The sequence below is a fragment of the Xenopus laevis genome, chromosome 1L (genome assembly GCF_017654675.1).
Source record: "Xenopus laevis strain J_2021 chromosome 1L, Xenopus_laevis_v10.1, whole genome shotgun sequence".
Lineage (NCBI taxonomy): Eukaryota > Metazoa > Chordata > Amphibia > Anura > Pipidae > Xenopus > Xenopus laevis.
The window spans coordinates 184720271-184745917 of record NC_054371.1 but is presented as its reverse complement, the minus strand read 5'-3'; the positions used below and the strand labels follow the sequence as shown (position 1 = coordinate 184745917).

General features: G+C 37.5%; 1 protein-coding gene across 1 annotated transcript in view; it reads left to right on the top strand.

Moving 5' to 3' along the window:
• The window catches only part of prr16.L (proline rich 16 L homeolog), a 184316-nt gene extending 159812 nt beyond the window's left edge, over positions 1 to 24504 (top strand). The window contains exon 3 of the mRNA XM_041568270.1: positions 22755 to 24504. The gene's annotated coding sequence lies outside the window, so the exon portion shown is untranslated. The remainder of the gene's footprint in view (positions 1 to 22754) is intronic.
• The last annotated feature ends 1143 nt before the right edge of the window (positions 24505 to 25647 follow it).

Below are 25647 nucleotides of genomic sequence, written 5' to 3'. Positions count from 1 at the left end.
AATGGAGTCTATAGGAAACAACCTTCCCATCATTCAGAGCTTTCTGGATAATGGATGCTGTACCTGTTATGATAATGATTGCCAAAAAAAAATATCATTATTATTTAATAAACCTCAAATTTTTCTGATCAAGCTTTTGTTGACAAAAAAACTTGAATTTTTCGTGAAAAAAAACTTGCATTTTTAATAAACAAAATCTTGAATTTATAGTGAAAAAAACTTGAATTTTTCGAGATTTATTATATCCTGATGCTGCAAAAAACCTGAATTCGAAAATTCATCATCTCAAACCTGTCGAGGTCCTGTATAAGTCAATGAGAGAGGCACCTATCCCAATTTGGCGTTATTTTGGTCTGCCCTGGATTTTGCCCAAAAATCTGACTTTTTGAGGGTTTTCGGGCAAAAACTGCAAAAAAAATCTAGATTTTTGATCCATATTTTGGAGTTTTTTACCAATCCGATTAAATAGAGTACATTTATTATTAAATAAGGCAAAATCAGACATGGGAATTTGGTTGAGCTTTTTTTTATCGGGACAAAGAGATACATTTTAGTAAATAACCACCTTAAAATTTGAAGGGCATGTTTATCTATACACATTCTTTTTTTCTGTGTTTTTCCCACTTTGAAGAGGATTAGTTAGTGGGCTTGGAATTTATCTCTGCACAAAAAGTATGCCATGGTATTTTTTGCAAATGTTATTGATGTTAACTGTATGATGAAAAGATGCCATATAAGAACAAAACATCATGATACAAAGATACTCCCTCAATTGATGATTAAATGAACCAATGCTTTTCTATACATGAGCTCACTGCATATGAATCACAGGCTCCTTCTTTACAAACACCTACACGCCATGTTGTACAGAACAGCTTGTATGATGCTTCATGGATTCACATTAATAATGTGAATTGAATAGGAAGGAATATCTAATATTCATAGAGAATTGAATAATTTAGGGAAATAGACAGAGTTGTGTTTATAATGAAGTGTCACTTCCTTATTACCGGTATAAATGGGGTTGGCTTTGAGGGGATCTTTAATAATACATCTTGTTTGATCCACGTAAAGCAGGATCATTAGTATCAGCCCCAAACGGTATTATAGTGCAACTTACCGGCGAAATGTCTGGAAGATAGTATACTGAATTAGGCCATGCCTTAGAAATGTTACAATTAAAAGGGATGTCGTCATCAAAATAATAACAGATGTCTTATTCCATGCCATTTGTATATGCAAATTAGTGTCCAGATTCAGGAATTCACCCAAATCATTCATGAATGATTCAGCCAAATCCCAAAATGGTTTGGAGCATTCCTAATATAACGTGCAGGGCAGGTTGGCGAGAGAAAAATCTGCCATGTTTTCTGTACATTGCACCCTGCAGATCTCTACACTCTAAAAAAGAGTGCAGAGATGTGAATTCCCAGAGGAATAAAGTGCTGTATATGTTCTGCAGAACTATATTGATGAGGGGCAAGAGGCATGTGGTGTTCCCCCTCCTGCTCCTACACGTCCCCTTACTTTCAGCCATTCAGGCACCAACTGAACCCTGTACTTACAAAACTGACTCTCCAAGTGAATAACATCCAAATAATGTTACATGCATTGTCATATCAGTATTGACAGTAATTGTGATAAGAAAAACTTGTACCACAACTTGGCCGATAATTTGCATACACATCGGTACATTTTGCACAGTTTGTGGTGCAGGCTAATTAGCTGGGCTATTATTAGACTATTATACTGGAATTTGGGGAAAAAACAATACATTGTGGGTAAATACATGGCAATTTGTGTCGGTTTTTGTGTACTTGCCTTCATAAATGAGTATAAATGGTGTGCAAAGCAGAAAACAAAATCAAAGAAGTCAGAGAGCATTCTGCTGTTGTGTGTAAGGTTTATTGGGACACGTAGAGCACAATACAACTTTGCTCCGCACCTGAGGAAGGAAGACAGGTAACACCCCCCCCATTGTGTTGCGGTGAGCTCCCAATAAACTTACATTGTAATAAACACAACAGCAGCATCCTGCCTGACTTTTTTTATTTTGTTAGCAAAATTAGTTGAGAGAGTGACCAGAAGCACTACAAGTCAAAGAACTTTTTTTATGTGAGAAAAACAGAACAGTTTAGAGCACTGATCCCCATCCAATGGCTCGTGAGCAACATGTTGCTCACCAAACCCCTGGATGTTGCTACCAGTGACCACAAAGTATGTGCTTATTTTGGAATTCTTACTTTGGAAGCATAAAAAACAAATGTACTGCCAAAGAGAGCCTACTGTATGCTGGCAATCCACACAGGGGCTTACAAATGACCAATCACAGCACTTATTTTGCATTGCTCAGGAACATTATTCATGCTTGTGTTGCTCCCCAACTCTTTTTATATTTGAATGTGACTCACAGCTAAAAAAGATTAGGGACACCTGGTGGTCATGTAACTCCACTTTCCACCTGCCAATGACAGTTCTATCACACTTCATTTTCCTAATTCTAGACATTATGGTGGGAAAGACTTGGAAAGTACAAAAGACTCACCCAGTGAGTAAAAAGAGACAACTTATACAGAACATCACAAAAGCAGAATAGTTATTATTATTATTATTATTATTATTATTATTAACATGTATTTATATAGCACCAGCATATTTCGCAGCGCTGTAAAGTAAATGTGTTTATACAACTAAATCACATTAATTACATACATAGAATATATGGAGCTACATACATCACAACCAATACAGTACAAAAGGCAAGGAAGGCCCTGTGTAAAAGAGCTTACAATCTAAAGGGAAGGGAATAAGACACAAGGTGTGGGAGTGGGCAAGATCAGAATTAAGTGACTGAGAAATGTAGTACTGTATGTGGTATTGCATTTGGTAGCTAAGCAGAGTGAGTGTAGGCTTCTCTAAAGAAGTGCGCTTTAAGAGATCTTTTGAAAGCAGAAAGGTTGGGAGAAAGTCGGACAGACCAGAATTCCAGAGGAGGGGTGCAGCCCTTGCAAAGTCTTGAATGCGAGCATGTGAAGAGGTAATGAGAGAAGAGTTGAGTAGCAGGTCAGTAGAGGAGCGTAGTAAGCGGTTGGGTGAGTATATAGAGATGAGATCAGAGATGTAGGGTGGGGCAGAGTTATGAAGTGCTTTGAATGTCAGGGTCATTGATTTGAATTTTATTCTGAAAGCAAGCTCATTAAGGGCAGTGGTGAGTGTGCTGTAGTAGACAGAGGTAGCCACATTAGGACAAGAGATGACCGAGATATTAGAGTGAAGAGAGTCAAAGGAAGAAGAGAGATGCGGTGTTTGGGGTATAGCAGGGGGTGAGGAGGGAGTTAGTGAGAGTTGCAATGTGAGCATATTGTGATCAGAGAGGGGAAATGGTGAGTTAGTAAAATTGGTGGTTGAACAGAGTCTGGTAAATATGAGATCCAGAACATTACCGTTGGAGTGAGAGGGGGAGTCAGAGCACAGAGATAAGCCTAGGGAGAATGTTAACTAAAGAAGTTCTGGAATTCTTTGTCAGGAGAAAAAAATGTTAGAAGACATTGAAATAAATCATGTTCAGAATGATCCATACTTTCTAGAACTATAGTTAGTATAGATATGGGTATCTATAATTTATCTGAGAGTAGGCAGTGGTGTGTGTATGGATGCTGGGATTTCATTTGGAGGGGTTGAACTTGATGGACTTTGTCTTTTTTCAACCCGATTTAATTATGTAACTATATCAAAAGACTTAATTGTGTTTCATATTGAATGCAAGTCCTAGGGGAGATGGGGAAGATTTCATGGCATTTGGCCACCATATTTTTTGGAATATAAAAAAAGATTTACATTTTTGTGTCCTTTTTAAGATGTCAGGGGTCAATCTCCATTTTCTCCATTTTCCATGTGCTGGAAATTGCATAAGGCTTACATTTTTTTAAAATTTTTACAATGTCATAAACTTTAAAGGTTTATTCAGCCTACCTAATGATATTAAATTGTAAGTGTCACTGGAGCAAGGACTGATGTGAATAATGAACAATTTCTGTAAAGTGCTGCATTATGTGACAGTGCTATTTAAATAAACATAATAATCAAATATCTTTTAAGTACAACCATTATCATACTTGTTCTCATAATAGTACATGTAATGCCCACTCAGATGAAACTGGACAACAACTGATACAAAAGTTCATACATTTTGTCTTGCACTTGCACTTCTTTAAATTCTGAGCAATTGTCATGGGCTTTTTCAGGTTCATCATAATGACAGTTTTTCTTTTGTCTGTAAAACATAAATCGATTATATTTTCATCATTTTAATTGTTTCTGAATTAATTACCTTGGAACAAAGAGAGAAATCATATGTGTCATAGTGTTTAAACTGAACATGAATTAAATCAATCATAACACATCATGCAGGAATACAACTCTTGTCCTTCAAGTACAACCTAGAAGGAAGGGATTTTTCTTAAAAAATCAAAGGGGGAGAAGAGACTTCAAAGACCTCTTTAGCCAATTGGCAAAAATGTGATGCCGGGATACTTAGGGGACAAGCCTTTCACTGGTGTCGAGATGAGACCTTTTTACCTTCCCCTACATAGTCGTGCAAGAGTGAGCATGGTTTGTGCTGAACTAGTCTTAGTGGTGAAGTATATATTTATATGCCTTTATCAAAGGACTGGTAAGGCTTTATCTTCTTAAATATGCTGTGCTGTGTTGGTTTCCAGTGCTCAAGCAGGATATTATTAAAATAGAGAAAATCCAAAGAAGGGCAACTAATTTGAGAATGTGTTTGCTGAAGAAGAGGCGTTTAAGGGGTGGACATGATAGCTATGTATAAATATATAAGTGGACAATGGGTAATACAGTATATAACTATATAATCTGATGCTTTATTGACCAGGAGAACACCAGTTGAGATATGAAGAAAAAGAAAGGTTCCATTATAATATGCGAAAAGGGTTTTTTTACAGAGCTGTAAAGATGCAGAACTCTCTCCTTATATGCTGATAATTACATTAGATAGAATTGTTGAATGGATTTTACCTAAAAGATAAAATACAGGCTTACTGAAATAAGCTTTCAGAACAAAGTTGGCCCAACGACTCCTACCATTTCCATGAAGGCAATGAATCCCCCTCTGAGGCAAATTGCATGTTGGTTTTTTTTTTGCCTTCCTCTGGATCGGCTAGCAGTTATGCAGGTTTCACTTAAACTAAAAGGTTGAACTAGGGATGCACCGAATCCAGGATTCGGTTCGGGATTCGGCCAGGATTTGGCCTTTTTCAGCAGGATTCGGATTCTGCCCAATCCTTCTGCCCGACCGAACTGAATCCAAATCCTAATTTGCATATGCAAATTAGGAGAGGGGAGGGAAATCATGCGACTTTTTGTCACAAAACAAGGAAGTAAAAAATGTTTTCACCTTCCCATCCCTAATTTGCATATGGAAATTAGGATTCGGATTCGGTTCGGTATTCACGAAGGATTCGGGGGTTCGGCCGAATCCAAAATAGTGGATTCGGTGCATCCCTAGGTTGAACCTAATAGATGTGTGTCTTTTTTTAACCTAAATGACTGTTACTATTACTATAAAGTATACATAACAATTAATACTAATGGCTATAGTTATATATATAAAACCCTTTAATCTTTTTGTGAAACTGTACTTCTATGAAGGATACACTATAATCATTGAGGTAGACATTCTCTTGTTTTTAGGTAAAACAACTGACTGCTTGCTTCAGCCATACCAGTTTAGTGAAGTGATACTTTGTTGAGCTGTATAACTAAAAAGTATACATATATATATATATATATATATATATATATATACGTTTCAACCCTCAATATGGTCTTTGTGAAGACCCCATTGAGGGTCGAAACGTCGATTCTAATAACGTTTTTTTTACTGCAAAAGTCCCTAGAGTGCAACAGCATTCCTTGTAAACTATATATAATACTTCTGTTAGCACTAGGGCATTATCTCTTTTTTAAGTGTGTGCAGCAGCCTTATGGACTTTTTATATATATATATATATATATATATATATATATATATATATATATATATATATATATATATATACTATTGTTAACTATTTGTTAACTACCCAAGTACATTATAGCTTGAAATTCTCACCATTACAAAAATGATTATAATGTTAGATTTCTACAATTATATTTCATTTATAAAATGGCACATAACTGGAACAATGTCAAGCATTACTCAGCAGACAAAGATGAATATTTCTAGATTCTTAATAAATAACTATTATAATGAAACATGGATGGCTTTGATGGCTTTGTAAAAGGTTAAGTGATGTTTGCAATTTTACAGAATTCACTCTGTTCATATAATTAATCATCACAGTAGGCAGACACTTGAGCAAGAGATGTACCAGGACTTCTGCATACATTCAATCCCTTCTCTCTCTTTCTTGATTTCTCTCTCCATGTAGCTCCGTATTAGTATTGCCATTACATTAGGTAGCCCAGTCTGTTGCAACAGAGTCAAGCAACAATGACCTGTTAATCTTAGAAATTCATATAAAAACAAGGTTGTAGATTTCCATTTAGATGTCAGATGCCTTCATTCATCTGTTTTGGTGCCAATATCAACTTTAAGAATTCAGTGGCCCATTAGATGATAAAAGATGGGCTAGATGAAGCATTCATGTGAGAAACGGTTAATAAAACACTTATGTTACTGTATATAGACCTGACATTCCTACCGTGTGCTGAGAAACTTAAATGCTGGATCAAATGCTTGAATTATTCCCTCCACAATATGCAAATGGAGTAAAGCAAGGGTTCCCAAATGTTTTTACCCATGGGCCACACTCAAATGTAAAAACTGTTTGGGAGCCATACAAGCAGGAAAAACATCTTCTGGGGTTGCCAAATAATGGCTGTGATAGGCTAATAAATAGCCCCATGTGGCCTGCTAGCAGGCTTGGAGCAACATCAGTGGGAGTGGAGAGCAATATGTTGCTGGTTGGGGTAGAGGGTTAACAAACGTCTTAACAGACCCCCTCCAACAAAATTGTGCATGAGTGAGGTATAGCAGTCAAATACCATTGCTGGGATGGATGTTTACACCAAGGCACCTGTTGTGTTGATTTTGTAGAAGAGAGTTATTTGGGATCTGAACCCCCAAACTTTACAGGGCCAACTTACTATTGTTCTTATTTTGTTCATTTCACAAATCACAAATATTTTTTAGCACTAAAAATCATGGATTACACTTATTACTCTAAGCTATGAGAAATACAAATGAGAAAAAACCCACAAAAACACTAATACAGCATTTCACCATCTAAAAGCTGTTGGGGTCATGTAGAAGTCAATGGAATTTAAAATTTCCAATTGTAAAAACCTATATTTAATTTAAGCTATTAGAGGTTTTCGGGTTTTTTTTTTTTTCATTTGTATTTGCTTGAGAAATCCAAGGATTTTGATGTTTTCATATTAGTATTCAGATTTGTTCCACATTTTTGACTGTCTGATGGAGGAGAGGGAATCTTCTTATTGCCACTCTGGCCACTTACTAGTGGGGGTTGCTTGTACTGATGTGACAGTCCATAATGCCCATATAAATATTATAATTACAACAATGGTTCCTTTACAGAAGTTACGAAGAATTGAGGAAACGGCACACAGAATTAAATGCAAAAGGGGATATACCCCTATGGATTTATTGTGTCAAACAGCACAACGTTTCGGGGGCAGGCCCCTTCGTCAGGTGATAACCTGAGCACCAGATTATTGAATACGAGAAGGCCTGGGAGTGCATACAATTTCTACTTTGTCCTTTACAGAAGTTACTACTATGAATTTATTTCAGCCCAAAGAATAAGGGGGGGGCTGCTAAAGCAAAACTTTAATTTCTATTATCATTGTCACTGAAAGAAAAGAAAAGTAGGGTGAATGAAACACTTGCACACAGTGAACCACCACTAAAACATGAATAACATGAATTTCGTACTATCTTATATAACACCATTCCCTGCAGTGCCAGTTTACATGGGTTATGGGGGTGTGGTTTTATTTCAGAGGACTTTGATTTATTGTTGATTTTCTTTCTCACTAACTGATCAAATGGACACAGATGGAGAATCACAAAGATGTGGAGCTGTTGGGGGCTACAACAGAAGTACATTTTAGGGATACTATCATTTATTTCCCTACTTTTTAGTTATACAGAAGTATCACTTCACTAAACTGGTATGGCTGAAGCAAGCAGTCTGTTGTTTTACCTCAATAATTATAGTGTACCCTTCATAGAAGTACAGTTTCAAAAAAAGATTAAGGGCTTTTATATATTTGTTCACCTTTGTGTTTATATAAAGAATCATACGAATGCTGAGTAAGCTGGCAAAATCATTCAGGCACTGCTTTTAGAAAAGCTAACCGTTTTAACTCAGGTAGTTAAAAGCATTTTGTATGGAAAGCTTTGAACTCTGGATCAGATCCCAGTGAACCAACATTTTCCATTTACTGTGTTTGCATATTGTACCAGAGTAAATAAACACATTTGTAGATTTCATTATAACTCCCATCTATAAACTACAGTGTTTTAGATAAAGTTAGACAAGCAGACTGTGCCCTGTACCCTGACATTTACAATGCTTTAATAATGATATATCCATTAAGTCTTCACTAAAGTTTAAGCATAGAAAGTGGCTTCCTCCATAGTCATTAGCACATTTACTGTAAAATATCTTTGTGACCTTTGTTTACTTTCATACATACAGTAGTTCCTTGTATGCAAGCAGACTGTGCCCTGACATTTACAATGCTTTAATACTGATACAGTATATCCATTAAGTCTTCACTTAAGTTGAATCATAGACAATGGTTTCCTCCAAAGGGGCAAACTCACTAAAGGGTGAAGTGACTAACCCTGGCGTAAATTCGTCAGTGTGACATCATTTTGGAACTTCGCCAATTTACTAACGGTCGCTGGCGTAACTTCACTAGCGAAGGAGATAGACTGTAGCGGTACTTCGCTCCCTAACGTCAGCCGATTTTGCGATCTGGCGAATGGACGTAACTATGCAAATTCACTAAGATGTGGACTTTACAGAACATTACCTCTTGCGCCAGACTTGCCTTTGCCACCCCACACCAGGCAAAGTGCAATAGAGTAGATAGGAGTTCCTAAACAAAATAGTTGAAAAATGTTCTGAGTCCCAAAAAACGCTAGCGTCTTTTCCATTTTTTAGGGTGATATGTTGCAAATGAGCGTCAATTTTTTTGGGAGTAACTGCCTTCCCCCCTACATTTCCTAATATATGGCACATAAACTATACACTGGGCTCATGTGTAGGGAAATATAACAACTCTTTCATTTTATTAAGGTTCCCTGGGCTTGTGTAGTGTAATGTTTTTTCTGCAACATATACGTCCATTCAACTTTAACTTCCCGCTGTATGCAAATTAGGCAACGCTAGCGCAACTTCACTTCGCTTGGCGCAGTAACATTAGTGCAACTTCGCCAGCAACTTCGCCGCAACTTCAGATTTGAGTGAATTAGCGTTGTCCTGGCGAATCTACGCCTGGCGAAGTGTTGCACTGTGAGTGAACCCGTCCCTGGCAAATTTTCTGAGGTTAGAACATCCAATATTCTGAGTAACTGTTTTTACTGTATATTATCTTTGTGAACTTAGATTCCATCTGAATATAGAAAATGTTAGAGAAATAGCACTGTGCCATTTTTATTCTAATAAGTGTTAACTATGTACAAATACTCCTAGATCTTCCATCAGCAAAGACTCAATTGGGTCATTTTAGACATTTTGTTGCCCTACATTTTTAGCTGTCTTAATCTCCAGTGAGTGTTGGTTTCTTGTAAACATTCAATTTCTTGCTAATGACAGTGTCTGCCACATTGTTATTTACTTGTGATAGTTTGCAATTTTCTCCTTTTATAAATGAGATGTTGTTGGGTTTAGTATGAAGACCCCGGCCTCACAATCCTAAGGTCTCTAAATTGGACTTTTTAAATTTGTTGTCTGTACAGACTTTGTATTAGTTCTGTTTGGATTGAAACAATATCACTGATAGAGCCCTTTCTTAAGAAAAGAAAAGTGATTCCTTCTGGCATTGTGACTTTATCACCTCCAAACCTCTTCCCACATTCACGGCTTATTAGCTGTGAAGATCATAAAAGCAGTATTCTTAAAGATAGATTAGAAAATATGTTTGTTTTTTCCCTCAATTGTTAGAAAAAGACATTCATGAAGACATATTTTCCTTGATTAGGAACTTCTTTTAGATACAAAGTCTCATGTAGAGAAGATAGTTCTTAAGTTAATGTGTATGTAAACATATCAACAAAACCATGCTTGCTGAAGAATATACAGTAGAACCCCGAATTTCCGTTTTTCAGGGGACCAGGAAAAAATTATATAAAAACAGAGAAAATGTAAAATCAAGGAAATGTGTTAAAGTAACTTTTTATTCAAGTACTGAAAGGATATAAGCACAGTCAGTTTTACTTTGAGATACAATATTTACTGTGTTAATAACAAGGGTTAAGCTTTGCAGCGTAATTGTTACACTATGGGGGGCATGCAAGGCCTCTCTGTCAGTCACATGTACAACCTAAAATAATAAGTGATTGGTGCAGGACTGTATATGGGGAATTGGAATTGATCATTTACAGGCAGAACCATGGCAAAATATACATCTGATTAGTATTTTAAACCTCTTTATTTCACAAATAAAAACATTCATAGAGGAAAAAAAGCCATTTTTGGGAACAAAATGTAAAATCCAGGAAGAATTACTTAACATCAGGGAACTGCACCCATTGAAATGCATTATAAATTGGTGGGACCACAAATAAAAAATGTAAAATGTGGGAAAACTGAAAATCAGGGGACTTAAAATCGAGGTGTCACTGTAATTAGTTATACAAGTATTGTACTTATTCTCACTTTGCATTTAGCCAGGGATCATTGACACACTAAATGAATGAATCATTCCATAGCACCAGTTGTCTTATTCTGTTGACTCTCTTGGGATCAGAATTTCCTTGACTGTCTACAGATTTTCTTTCTAGAATGAGACTGGTTGCAATATGTATTTTATGTTTAGAGATGTTTATGGGGAGGAGACAGGCTTATTACTTCTGATAAATGAATACAATATGGTATAACTAATCTCTTACTTTTCTTTGCTCTTGTTATTTAAATTATCCCATTAAGGGATTGTCCAGTGACTGCTGTACATGCTTCTAGATAGTCTAGTGATGGAACAAAGATAAACATGTAAGTAGAAAAATGCATGGCCTCCTAGTATAGTATCATATATATAATTATAACATTGCAACCATGCAGATTAAAAATCCTGAGGGGTATAAACAGGAACTTTAGATCAGTTGTTTTTTGTGTAAAAACAAAAAGTGAACCCAAAAAACAAACAGCTGCTTTGTAAGAGAAAAGAGTTTTGTTTATCCCCTAGGGTTACAAAGGTGCAGATTCCTGTTGGTGGTATATTTGGGAGCCAATGCTTTGACAGTTTAGTGATCCCCAACCAGTAGCTCATGAGCAACATGTTGCTCTCCAACCCCTTGGATGTTGCCCAGTGGCCTCAAAGCAGTTGATTATTTTTCAATTCCAGGCTAGGCAAGTTTTGGTTGTATGAAAAACAGGTGCACTGCCAAACAGAGCCTCAATGTAGGTTGACAATCCACATAGGGGCAACTAAATGGCCAATCACAGTACTTATTTGGCACCCCTGGAACATTTTTCATGCTAGTGTTGTTCCCAAACTGCTTTTACTTCAGAATGTTGCTCACGGGTTCAAAAGGTTGGGGATCCCTGCTGTAAACCATCCATCTTTCTTTAACAATACGTTTATAAACAAGAATAACAGTATGTGTTTTAACATTTTATAAATAAAAGTAGACAAAAAACTATTGTAGACATGAAATGGAAAATTTCAGCTGGCTCATTTGTCATTTAATCACTGAAACTTCATTAGATGCGCAAATCATGGTTGAATAGGGTACCCCTCCTCCTCAGCCCTCTGCTTCAAGATTTAGCCACAAGTTTCCAGTGGCAAGCTGGGAGAATTTTCTTTCTTTAAATTGAATTATTATATCTAGGCACTTTAGAGCTGCCGCTCCTCAAAGCTGTAACCATCTACAAAAACATGTTTATAACTTACAATTGCAATATTTTATTTTTGCTAAATTAATGAGGCAATGCATTTTAAGTGAATATATCTTATAGATCTTTATTTAAAGGTGAAGTAAAGCCATCCTGTCAAATTTAAGTTTTTGTACCAGTACACAGCCCATCCCCATCATGCCCAGAACTACAGAGGTCTTTTAAAGTGGCAGGGAATTTTTTCTCTAAAGGGCACATTCATTAGTATGAGGCAAATGTACAGCTGAGAGCAGGCCCGGAACTAGGGGTAGGCAGAAGAGGCAGCTGTCTAGGGCACAATGATAGGGGGGCACTGGGCAGCTACCTCTAAAATTGTCTTCTGCCTACCCCTATTCCGCACCCCTCAATCTTACTCCCCTTCCTTCCTTCTGTCACCCACCCCTCTGTCGCTCTCCCCTCCCTCTTGTTACCCTCCCCTCCACTACTGTCCCCTCCCTCCTCTCCCCTTCTTCACTCACCCCTCCCCTCTATCGCTGTCCCCTCCCACCTCTCTGTTGCTCACCCCTCTGTTTCCTCTCTCCCCTCCATCTGCTCTCTTTCCATCGTGCCAGTTGGGTTTGAGCACACCGGCAGGGGAGAGGGGTGGAGTGGCTAGCAAGATTGCCTGGGGTGCCTGGCAAACCTGGCCCAGCCCTGGCTGAGAGTCACCTAATGACAAACTGAAAAATGTTGTTTGAAATGTTGTGCAAAAGACAAACTCGGGAAACTGTTAAAGACAAATTCACAGAAGTGGAGATATGTGAATAGGGTGGAAAATCAGACAATTCTGTCTCCACTTTTATCACCACTTTTGTAAATTCCTCCCATAGTGTCTCTCATGAAATACTTCATCTGTGATGTTGCATCATGTAAAAAAGCTGTGTTTTGGTTAAATTAAAACCCAAAAGATGTTTTATGCACCCCAAAACAATAAATGTTCTTTTCTGGATTAATAAGGAAGTTTGTATTTTACCCAATGTTCTCTTTAGGCATATCACTCTTTAATTGTAAAGATGTAAATGTAATTTACTATTAACGTGATATTCTTCATTGGAATTAATCATTCCTTGATATGATTCTTGAAAAAACACAATGCAAACTTCTTAATCCACCAGTGTTTTTTTACAATGCAGACTACTGAATCATTGAACTCACTATTGGTAATCACTTCCCTGTATGGCTTTTTTTCTGTCCTTACAGGAGAAATACATTGTCAATGTACCTCATCCACATCTCACAATATGTATATAATATGTTTTGTAGAGAAAGGTTTTCTCAAACCAATCCGTAAAGGCATAGGCATATGGAGGGGTGTTGTTCGAGCCCATCACACTACCCTGTTAACGGAGAAAAAACTCAGACCCAATATGGAAATAATTATTGGTAAAATGAACATGAGTAATTCACAGAAAAAAAAACTCTTTGGCTTCTTCAATAGATGTCCCACCCCTTCCTGATGGGGGATCGAAGTATACAAACTGGACACGTCTAGCATGGCCAGTATAACATTCTTTTTAAAGGGGTCAGTCTGAAGACATTCTAGGACATTACTAGTATCCCTTAGATAAGACTTCCTGGACAAGAGGATTAAGAGCTCTCTCAAGCATTTCTGCCATGGAGTAGAATGCTGAACACAAGCGAGAGACAATGGGTCCTCTTGGGGGTTTAACAGGGTCCTTATGTATCTTTAAACATAGAACAATGAAATAATTTGGGTGCTCCACATACAATAGCTATGCAATGTCCATATCAATAACATCCAGCAATCCAACATATTTATATATTTAAGGCTGTATTGTCTATATAGACTCCAGAGGGCCTGAGCCTATGGTGACAGCTTTGGGGACCGGCAGCTCTAAGGTGCCTAGATAGAATAATTCAATTTAAAGAAAGAAAATTCTCCCAGCTTGCCACTGGAAACTTGTGGCTAAATCTTGAAGCAGAGGGCTGAGGAGGAGGGGTACCATGATTTGCGCATCTAATGAAGTTTCAGTGATTAAATGACAAATGAGCCAGCTGAAATTTTCCATTTCATGTCTACAATAATGTGATTTTATAAACCTTCAATTTCGTAAGATTAAAGATAATCCCTATTTAATGCGCAACCTACATTTCTCATGTATATGCAAATCTCAGTAAGTAATAATTAAATGCTTGCACTAGAGAGAATGAAGGGAAAAATGCATATACAGTATGTGATTTAGTAATTATATTTCTTTGTCGTAAAAGTTGAAAATTTTAACACAAGTAATGCTACAGAGATTGGAAGTAATGATGCAAAAGTTTGGATAAATACTTCACAGCAATTAGCTTTGAGCTATCAGATGCATTTGGAAAAATTACCAGTCTAGGACATAACACTAATAAATAAACAATATTAAGGGAAAGTGGATCTGAGTCTTAAAATAAGTATTAATAGTGATTGGTCAATAGTCAATGGGCGTCAAAATTATTTTGACATGCAACAATTTTTATGTGCACGACAATTTTGATGCACAACAACTTTTATTTTGACGCTGTGTTTTTTCGCCGGTGAATTGTTGCCACAGTTTCGCTTGCGCGAAACACGGAAATTCGATATAGATTTGTGTCTGGCGAATTTATTTACCCATCACTAGTATAAAACTGCAACTAATCTCACCAATAAGAGAATATTAACAAATATTTTGGAAAACAGCTATGCCAAGTGACTTTAAATATCAACCTTTTTTTCAGTGCCTTTGTATGAGATTTGGAAATACAAATGCTATGCATGTGACACATACTGCTGGCCACTTCCTAAATGATACTGACAGTATTATTTTGTTTCAAATACTGAAAACACATGGGAGCTGCATCCTCATTTCATGAAATTTTTAGTTATAGGGTTTTTCCACTCAGTGCCGGGCCACCTCTCCCCTCCCTTCTGCACCACGTGAACAAGCACAGTAATGGCACAGTGGGGGGGAGCATGGCATGCATGAACACAATGCAGTGGGGGACAGCCATTGTTAGTGGGTGGAGGGGGAACAAGGGCCCAGAGTAGGGGTAGGCAACAAACGTGCCTGGCGCCCCCCCCCCCGCTTCCACATCCACTCATATATTATCAGAACTGTTATTTTGGTCAAGTGTTACCTAGCCTTATTGTATCTTGACTGAGACATTAACTAGTATCTGCCCAATTCTGATTCTATTATATTTTCCACATATTGCACAAATGAAATTGATATTTAGCACTCAAATACTTATTTGCTAAATTTCCCTCTGTTGTATTAGTATTGCAGTATTATTAAATATATGTCTGGCCATTAAGTAAATGCGGTAACTAAAAGAAATACCATGCAGTAGGATTTTTAAATTACTTAACATAAAGTTCCTGCTGAGCTAGTTAATGTGTTTTTTCACTTTAGCATACACAAGCAGGAAAAAAAAAACATTCAGGCACTTTTTAGCCAATAGTATAATATATTTATTGTATTAAATTACCTGACTGGTTAACGCACTGCATTGTATTTGAATGCCTTTGGGCAAAACTTGTTTGATATATGACATACACATATATCTGCTACAGTCTTAGGAACTCATAAATTCACTAGGTATGAGTTTACGGCAAATTTCTGCCTGTCGCCACCAGCAAATAAATTCGCAAAACTGTGGCGAAAATTCTGGCGTGTTAAGAAAAAATTGGCACATGACAAAATTGTCACGTGCACAAAAATTGTCGCACATGAAAATTATTCTGACACCCATTTACTAATGCATTTTGACAAAATAGGCGCACGTATAAAAATTGTGGCTTGTGTCAAAAATGATGTGTGCCAAAATTATTTTGCTGCACATTGACTTCAATGCGCTTTGAAAAAATGTTGCCGCTTCCCGAATCTTTCGGTAAATTCACGCATTTTTTTGGCGAAGCAAAATGGCACAAATTTGCCCACTCTTCAATCTCTGCTGTGATTTGCCTTTCAAATGAATGGGGGGCACTGCTTATGGCAGGCATTGGCAATGGCATACAGGGATCAAGTCAGGAAGGCTTACTTCAGTATTCCAGTTAAATCCCAACCAGACAGTGCCAACATCTGCCATAGGCAGAGTTTACTCCTTTTATTTGAAAGGTAAGTAACTGCAGACCTTTGAAATTCACTAACCTCCATAAATGCGACGGCTTTGCTCACATCACAACACTTAGGTGTAGATTCGCCAGGACAACGCAATCAGAAGTTGCGTCCAGGGCACCAAACTCTGGCAAAGTTTCGCTAGTGTTACTGCTCCAAGTGAAGCGAAGTTGTGCTAGCGTTGGCTAATTTGCATACGGCGGGAAGTTAAAGTTGAATTGACGAATATGTTGCAGCAAATACATTACACTACACAAGCCCGGGAAACCTTAATAAAATAAAATAGAGTTGTTATATTGCCCTGCACATGTGCCCAGTGTATAGTTTATGTGATGAAATGTATGGGGGAGCCCGGGTAACCAAATTTTTTTTTACAGAATTATGCAGCCTATTATCCTGAAAAAGCTAAGACACTAGCATTTTTTGGGACTTAGAAAATTTTTCAACTAAAAATTGAAGAAGCCCTATACATTCCATTGCACTTCGCCTGGTCTGAGCTGGCGAAGGCAAGTCTGGCGGAACAGGAAACGTTCAGTAAAATGTGCATCTTAGTGAATTTGCGAAGTAACGCTCTTTTGCTAGTGCAAAACTTTGCCTGGCGTAAGAGTGCGAAGTAGCGCTAGAGTATATCTCTTTCACTGGCGAATTTACGATAACGTTGGTCACTTCGCCCTTTAGTAAATTTGCCCCTAAAGGTGGCCATAGACACACAGATTCTATTGTACGAATCGAGGATTCGTACGATTTTCGGATCGTGTGTGACGTGTGCCGACATCTTTTGTCCGGTGGAGATCGGTCGTTTGGTCGATCAGTCAGGTTTGATTTTGACCCGACCAATCCCGCCGGAGCCCATTGCGCATCGTAATCAGATTACCCCCGATATAGCCATGCTTGTTAATGGCATATCGGGGAAAGATAGGGTCGTTGACAAACGAGCAGATCTTTGCGTCTATGGCCACCTTATGATGTTCAACGGATCATTACATGGTTTAAGATATAATTCTAATAGAATGTCCATACCTAAAGCACTGGGAACCTATGCAGTACCCTAAAGTTTAGAGCAAGTACTGTTAAGGGAGGATAGGAACCATTTATATCTGCAAGCACAGTTGCACTTGTGTAATTTTCTCCACAATCAGCTGCACGTTAAACCCTATTCAATAAAGGTACTTGTGGCAAAATGAACTCCTGCATAGCTGTGCTTGGTGCTGCTTTTCTTTTCTGCCTCCCGTTCCAAATCAAATACGTTGCATCTATTGACACAGAGGAACCTTGGAGCTATGACTACCTCCAGACCTGGTGGTAGCTCCAGGTTCCCTCAGCACTGTGTGTCAGTGGGTGCAGTGCACTTGCATCTCAAGAATTGGCATTGAACATTTGTAATGACATCAAGTGGACTTGGAAAAATGTCATTGCATCCAATAAGTGCAATTGCATTAATATTTGTGCCTCTGCTGCAACTGCATCCAGTGCAATGCCCTATTGCACCTGCATTGGTGCTGGAATTCTAGGGGGGAAATATTGCATTATGGGAAAAAAACACTCAGAATTTACTCACTGCACTTGCAATTGTAAACAACTCCTTATCAAGCTGCTGTTAGCCATGGGGGTGTCCATTCAAAGCCAAAAAAGGAGAAAGGGCACAGGTTACACAGCAGATAACAGATAAGTTCTGTACAATGGGATTCCTCAGAATTTATCTGCTATCTACTGTTTATCCTGAGCTTGAATAGCTGCCCCAATGGCTACAGAGCAATTTGTTTATATAAACTGTAGTTGTTTTCTGACAAAGGTTGTACCAATGCAGGATAACAGTACATTATATTGTCATTTGTTTAAAACTCTTCCATCTTCTTGGTGTTACTGTTACTTTAAGGCAGTGATCCCCAACCAGTAGCTCGTGGGCAACATATTGCTCTCCAACCCCTTGGATGTTGCTTCCAGTGGTCTCAAAGCAGGAGATTATTTTTTAATCTCAGGCTTGGAGGCAAGTTTTGGTTGTATAAAAACCAGGTGTACTGCCAACCAGAGCCTCAATGTAGATTGACAATCCACATAGGGGCTAAAAATGGCCACTCACCATACTTATTTGGCACCCCAAGAACATTTTTCATGCTTGTGTTGCTCCCCAACTCCTTTTGCTTCTGAATGTTGCTCATGGGTTCAAAAGGTTGGAGATCCCTGCTTTAAGGGTAGGGGCACACTGGGTGATTCGGGGAGATTTAGTCGACTGGCGACTAATCGCCTCTTCTTTTGCGTCTTTGCGGCGACCAATCTCCCCGATGAATGAAAAATCGCCTGCCACTTTTAAAAACGAATCGCCGCGTGTGCTTAATCGCAGGCAATTTTTCATTTTAACCAGCGCAAGAGAGAGGGAAGGCGTTCGGGGAGATTGGTCACCGCAAAGACGAGGCGATTAGTTGCCAGGTGACTAAATCTCCCTGAATTGCCCTAATAGTCCCTAGACCTATTTTCCAGCTTGAACTGATAACGGCATAAACCAAGCTGCTGGGTGTTGGTTTTGTTTCTATTTCACAGAGTGCTCTCTGATTGCAGTGCTTAGCAACAAAAAGGAAAAGAGCAAATTGAATTTTGCCCCACTACATTGCAGGAGGACCCAGCCTACTGAAGTAATGAATCCTAGAGCAGCAGCTCCCTTGTCTAATAGTTCAGTTGACACTGGTTCTTAATAAGTATTAAGATTTTTTGCATAAAGGCTGGCACATTTAAAATAAAAAATAAATCTCTAGTTTTCTGGATTTTGCTGCAAAATACTAGGAATAATCCAAACTGTATATCACTGCCACATTAAGGTACTGATGTACTTGAAATGACTTGTGGTACAAAACATCAAGACCTGCTTATTGAATACAAACGTGCTGCTTATGGTTTTATATGGATATGTATCAGCATCTTAAAGAGGCTCAATGTCAACTAACAGAGAAAATGTTTTCGTAATTTGACCTTAGGGACCCAATTCTTCCTAAAGCATCATTTTAGTTCCCCTGTAGTGCTGTGTGTAGTGACTGGAAGATTGAAATTATGCATTATTATGTTACTGGGCTGTTATATAACACATGCAACTAAGTATTTATGAAACTAATAGAAAATGAAATGTTGCCAACATAAATATTTCTTAAAAGATTGTTCAGGCAAACGTTGCAATACATGCACTGCAGTTCAAAAGCCTTTAATTCAGCTACGGAAAATGTTAATTTAAATTGCTTAGTATAAAGGTCATTGCTAAATATGGGTATAACACTGCAGGGGCTTCAGAAATCTCAGACCAATAAACAAGATGATTATCATCTATTTATAAAGTACTCATATATTCTGCTGGAGAGTTAAATGACACCTCTAAAATGATTTTGTGTATGCATCCTAAGGGCTCTCCTGAGCACACTTTCTCTATCCATGAATTAATTACTTGTTTGTATTTCTGTGCTCTTTCAGCCTTTCTGACTTGATCTGCTTGTCTGGTGAGGTCATCAAATAAGTGGATCTAGGTCTTATTGGGCCACCCATATGCTGCACCGTATCAGGCTGATCCGTTCATTGGCCAATCAGGTCATCCAGTGGGGCCTATTGGCCTGTCAAGGGATGCATAATGAGCCGATGTTCCTTGGCCGACAGAATTTTCAAATCTGCCCAATTAATCTGGCTAATTTTTGGCCAGATATTGGTGGGCTTCATACATGGATCAATCATTTGCAGAGTCGGCAGCTATTATTGTCCCACTTATGGGCAGCTTCATAGAATTCTAATCTGCTTTGTCTGCTTATGAAATACTGAAGGCTGCTGTAGTTTGGGAAGGCAAATCCCTATATTTCCTCATAAATCACCTTCTAAATCTTTCATTTTTGTATCTACTGATGCTATAGCCAAGCTACTAAATCATCCAGTTTGTAAATCTTGTAAAATAAGTGCAGGGCATGTCAATGAATTCCATTTAGAATTTTAACAAGGCAGGCTTGTGGGTAGAAATAATAACAATTTGTATGCAGTATTGTTTGTTCTAGGTTTATTCAAGTTTCCAGCCCCTAAACTAACTTTTGCTCTTTAAATTAGAAAGCCTACATGTAAATATATCCACACTTTACTGGCTTTGCAGTTAATCCAATTGAAGGCAGAAGTACAGGAAGATTATATCCATTTTACACCAACATCTAAAATTGTGTGAACTGGCTTCCTGAATTAGATGGATCAGACAATAATCGCTGAGATGTTTAACCAGCAAACAAATCACAGGAGGATGGTTAAAGCCAAAAATCTTTTTAAAGTTAAAAAAAAGAACCAGTAGGGTGAACTGGTGTTTACAAATAGGATTACAAATAAGAAGATGATTGCTTTCAAGGTGAAAGTTTAACATAGTTGGGATTACATGTACTAGAACCTATGGAAAGGGATGGATCTACTTTAGCAGTGATTTTCTAAATAATTCCTGGATTATGTAAATTATACTTATACTTTTCATATACATGTATGGGGTCTGTTATCCACAAACCCATTCAGAAAGCTCCAAATTATGGGAAGGCCATGTTAGAGTACCTGGGAGGCATCGTAGACGGCCCCAGCATTTTTAATAGTCGTGCATGCAGTACTTTTGGGTTTGACACACGCTTCCTTACTTTTTGGCACACGTGTGCCGTCATCGTGATTTGAGTGAAATTCAAATATTTAAAAGTGCCACATCCTCCTTCCCATCACCCACCATAGGTCTATAGTTCCTGTGTGTGCTTCTTGTCTGGTTTCTCTGTTCCTTGACCCTTGCCTGTCCTTGACCACCACTGTATCACTGCCTGAACTGACCTTTGCCTGTTACTGACTTCCCGATCCTGACTGTACTGCACTGACTGCTTTGTTTTGGCCCTGGCCTGTTCTACTACTACACTTTGCTCTAACTCTGTTCCCTCACTTTAAGACCTGGTGCCATCAGAGTAGTGAGGGCTCCTTCCGAAGTGAAAGGCGGCTGTTATAGTTGGAAGCCTGAGCCATGATCAAACCATATGTGACAAGCCATCTCCTATAGACTCAATTGTAAAATAAATAAAATTTTTATAAATGCTTTTCTTTTTAGTAATAATAAAACAGTACCTTGTACTTGATCGTATCTAAGATATAATTAATCCTTATTTGAGTCAGAACAACCCTTTTGGGTTTATTGAATGTTTAAAGGATTTTTTGTAGACTTCAGATATAGTGATCCAAATTACGAAAAAACCTGTCATATCTGGGAAAACCCCCAGGTTCTGAGCAATCTGGATAACAAGTTCCATACCTATCCTTGGCAATATATGGCAGAAATATATTGCAGATTTTTGGTTTACAGTCAATATATGCTCATAATGAAAGATTCACTACTAATAAGTTCACCATTTCTTGGTCAAATAGGAAATCTAGATAAAACCCTTTTATTAACTCCTTAGACAGGAGAGCCACAATATTTATTCAAACTTGTTACCGTAAATGTTGCAGTTACAGTGTTCTGTATAAAGTAATGCTGTCATCTCAAAATGTCTCTTTTTCAATATTTGTGTTCAATGTTTATGCCCTACAAATAAGCTGGCACTTTTTTTATAGATCGGGAAAAATGTGGCAAAAAAAAAATCTGAATGAAGATCAAGTATTTTCTGAAATCTCAAATAGCTGAACTGTATTAAGGGAATAAAATGAAAAATTGACAAAAAAGTCAGTGGGAATATTCTCTAACAACTTTATTTGCCTCGCTGAAAACGAATTGAATAATGTGATTGTCACCAGCGTGCAACTTTTTCTTGTGAAAAAAAAAATGTGAAAAGTCACTCATGTTTTGCCTCTAAGGGCCAGACTGAATTCTTGAGCCTTCAGGTCCCAAAACCATGCAAGAGTTTCTAAACTCTCGTGTGGTTTCTTCCTTTGAAAACCTCGTCTTCCTGTGAGCATTCTTCCCCCCAGCCAAACAGCTCAGCAGTTTTTAGGTGCCTAGTTTTTTATATTTTTGGAATGTCAGCTTGGGGAAAAAAAACCCCGCTCATCAGGAAGCCTAGGTAGTCAAAGGAATAAATCACTCAAGAGTTTAGGCACTATTGCGCAGTTTTGGGAATTGAAGGCCGAGACCGAAGGCTTGAACATTCTTAAATCGGGCCCTTAGTTTTGGGATTTTTTTGTTACCAAATATATACATATTTTATTATAATAAATACATTTCTTTGCGTTTTCATGATTTCCCAGTCACTCCGCTAATTAAGCTGTCTCAGTAAAATATACTACCCATTTTGACATGGTGATAAAAAAAATGCATAGAAACTGTCTAAACTGCATCTAATATAAGTAAATTTAAAAAAAATCCAGCCTCTCAACATTCCCATCCATTCTCAAGATTGGATAATTTGTCATTCACGCCACTTCCTTCAGCAGGCTGTTTCTGATTGTGTTTTAGGGGAAGTAGGGATCAAGATGGCAGAAGATGAAAAATACTACATGAATAGTACATGAAAAATACTAATTTAATGTATACTTTCTTTCATTTCAGATCATTGAGGCGGGGAAGTATCTTCAAAAAGTGGCTCTTTCATTTATATGCATTTTAAGTTTACATATTTCATGATGACTTGAGCAGGGTGACAAATGGGAGGAAAAGCCACAAGAGACATCCTTATATGTCATTGAAGTTTCAGCACAATGATATGAAGTACTCTGCTTGATTTCTCTCAGATCCACTAGGAAGACCTAGAATCTAGAATCACAGCCTTAAATCACCTCTAGAAAGCAATGTAGAACTGTTAGTAGCAACTACACAAGTATTGGGGAATGTTCTGGAGCACTTTGTGGATGGAATCAATGAAATGGATATAATTCAAACTTCTCAAACATCACTGAGCCTATCAGTTTGGAGAATAACCCAGACAATCCTGGTATAAAGGATATTGGTGCCGGGATGGTCAATGACTGAGATAACAGTTGAGAAAGTCTCTGCTGTGCCATATAAAGCCATAGATGAATCGAGGAAGATGTAGAGCTGACAATGAAAAGTGCCGTATCTCTATCACTTTCTTTAAATTCATTATCAGCTTAAGATCAAATGTTGCAGACTGCTTTCAATGCATGTCAAAAAATATTTGCACTGTCAGTTCCATTCAGGGTAATGCTATGTGCCATTGTTTGCAAAGTCGGAAAAGAAAAATTACATAGAGTGCATCATTTAGGGGCTTGCAAGACATCTGAGAATGTTCTAACATGGACGCCTCACCCCCTTCATCGTAGTATGAAACCTGCCTCTTTTCATGTTACTATGGAAAAAATAATCTTGTATGTATATACACACACAGGTCATCAACAGATTCCAGAAATATATTTATTTGATAAAGTCTGATACTGCCTTATAATTACAGGATCTCATTTTAACGTATGTCTCCTTTTGTTAGTGTTCATTAGGCACTTTCAGGCTTAATTAAATTCTCCCAAGGAGCTTGTTTTAATTAACATTATTATTATTGTTATTTTAACAGTTATTGCCAAGGAGGGAAGTGAAAAGTTGGATAGAAATTAGTACCAGCAAAATATATTATAGTCTTTATCCAACACCAATCAAAGTATATGTTGGAAAAGTGACTTATTGAATTTTATGTTTGTTTCCTGTAGCACTTATCTTTATTTTCCTACAAAAGTTCTTTTTTGAGTTTTTTTCCCATTTAGTTTATGTTTTACTATGAATTCAGGAGCTTTTTTTTTTTTTCAAATTGCAAAAAAAGCCAATCATGTCAGGTCATTTAAATTTTCAGGCTAAAAGCTTTAATATAAATACTATATAAAATTGTATAATTATAAAATATATTTCTACTTGCCTACATGTAAACATTGAAAATAAATATTTTTCACATAAACTTCAGTAAAAAATATTTTGATAATTTAATATGATGGGTGAAAGTTTGCTGGTAATTAAAGAATGAAAGAATACTGTATCTATTGACTTAGGTAAAGAGATAATGGACAAAGCTTCAATGTCTTACTTACAAGTTACTGAAATGTATGTTGCATTTAACACATTGTATAGTTGGTGTTTTTCTCTAGTTTTCTTTACCCTTTTATTTCTTTAAATAAAAAATCCCCCTGAATAGGACATTTCCATAAAGGTGTAGCTAAAGAAAGTATTTCATTAATTTTAAGTGGAACTACAAACAGTTTCATTCTCTGGTAGCAAAGGTATTGTAACTGTAGCTTAAAGGGATACTGTCATGAGAAATTTTTTTTTTTTTTCAAAATGAATCAGTTAATAGTGCTGCTCCAGCAGAATTCTGCACTGAAATCCGTTTCTCAAAAGAGCAAACAGATTTTTTTATATTCAATTTTGAAATCTGACATGGGCTAGACATTTTGTCAATTTCCCAGCTGCCCCAAGTCATGTGACTTGTGCTCCGATAAACTTCAATCACTCTTTACTGCTGTACTGCAAGTTGGAGTGATATCACCCCCCTCCCTTTTCCCCCCAGCAGCCAAACAAAAGAACAATGGGAAGGTAACCAGATAACAGCTCCCTAACACAAGATAACAGCTGCCTGGTAGATCTAAGAACAAAACTCAATAGTAAAAACCCATGTCCCACTGAGACACATTCCATACCTCCCAACTGTCCCTTTTTTGGAGGGACAGTCCCTCTTTTGACAGCTCAACCCGCAGTCCCTCATTTGTACTGGAAAGTCCCTCTTTTCTCTGCACTGAACAGCCAGAAAAAGAAACAAAGTTTCTCACTTAATTGGCTTTTAGCAGAGAGCCCAGAACAGCTAACAGGTGCAAATAAGATACTTTGTAACAATTTTGAGACACAAAAACACAGTTTAGATAAGGAGAATAAGGAGAAATATTTTCAAACTTTCATAACCTGCCAAATTTTGTAAATCAAACATGGTAATTAGGGGTTGTGGCCACAGAAAGGGATGTGGTCACAAAAATTGCTGCGCTATGTGCGGAAAAAATTTTTTGTCCCTCTTTTTACTTCCAAAATGTTGGGAGGTATGCACATTCAGTTACATTGAGAAGGAAAAACAGCAGCCTGCCAGAAAGCATTTCTCTCCTAAAGTGCAGGCACAAGTCACATGATCAGGGGCAGCTGGGAAATTGACAAAATGTCTAGCCCCATGTCAGATTTCAAAATTGAATATAAAAAATCTGTTTGCTCTTTTGAGAAATGGATTTCAGTACAGAATTCTGCTGGAGTAGCACTATTAACTGATTCATTTTGAAAAAAACATGTTTTCCGATGACAGAATCCCTTTAAACAATACTTATGACTGATCAATTCTTCTTTTGTGCCATAAATTAACATGCCTATGTCATCATTCAAGCCATACTGATAAAAAACTTATAAATGCTTTTAAAATAGTTTTGAAAATTTGGCAGTGCCAGGCAAACCTTGTAGGTACTCCCCC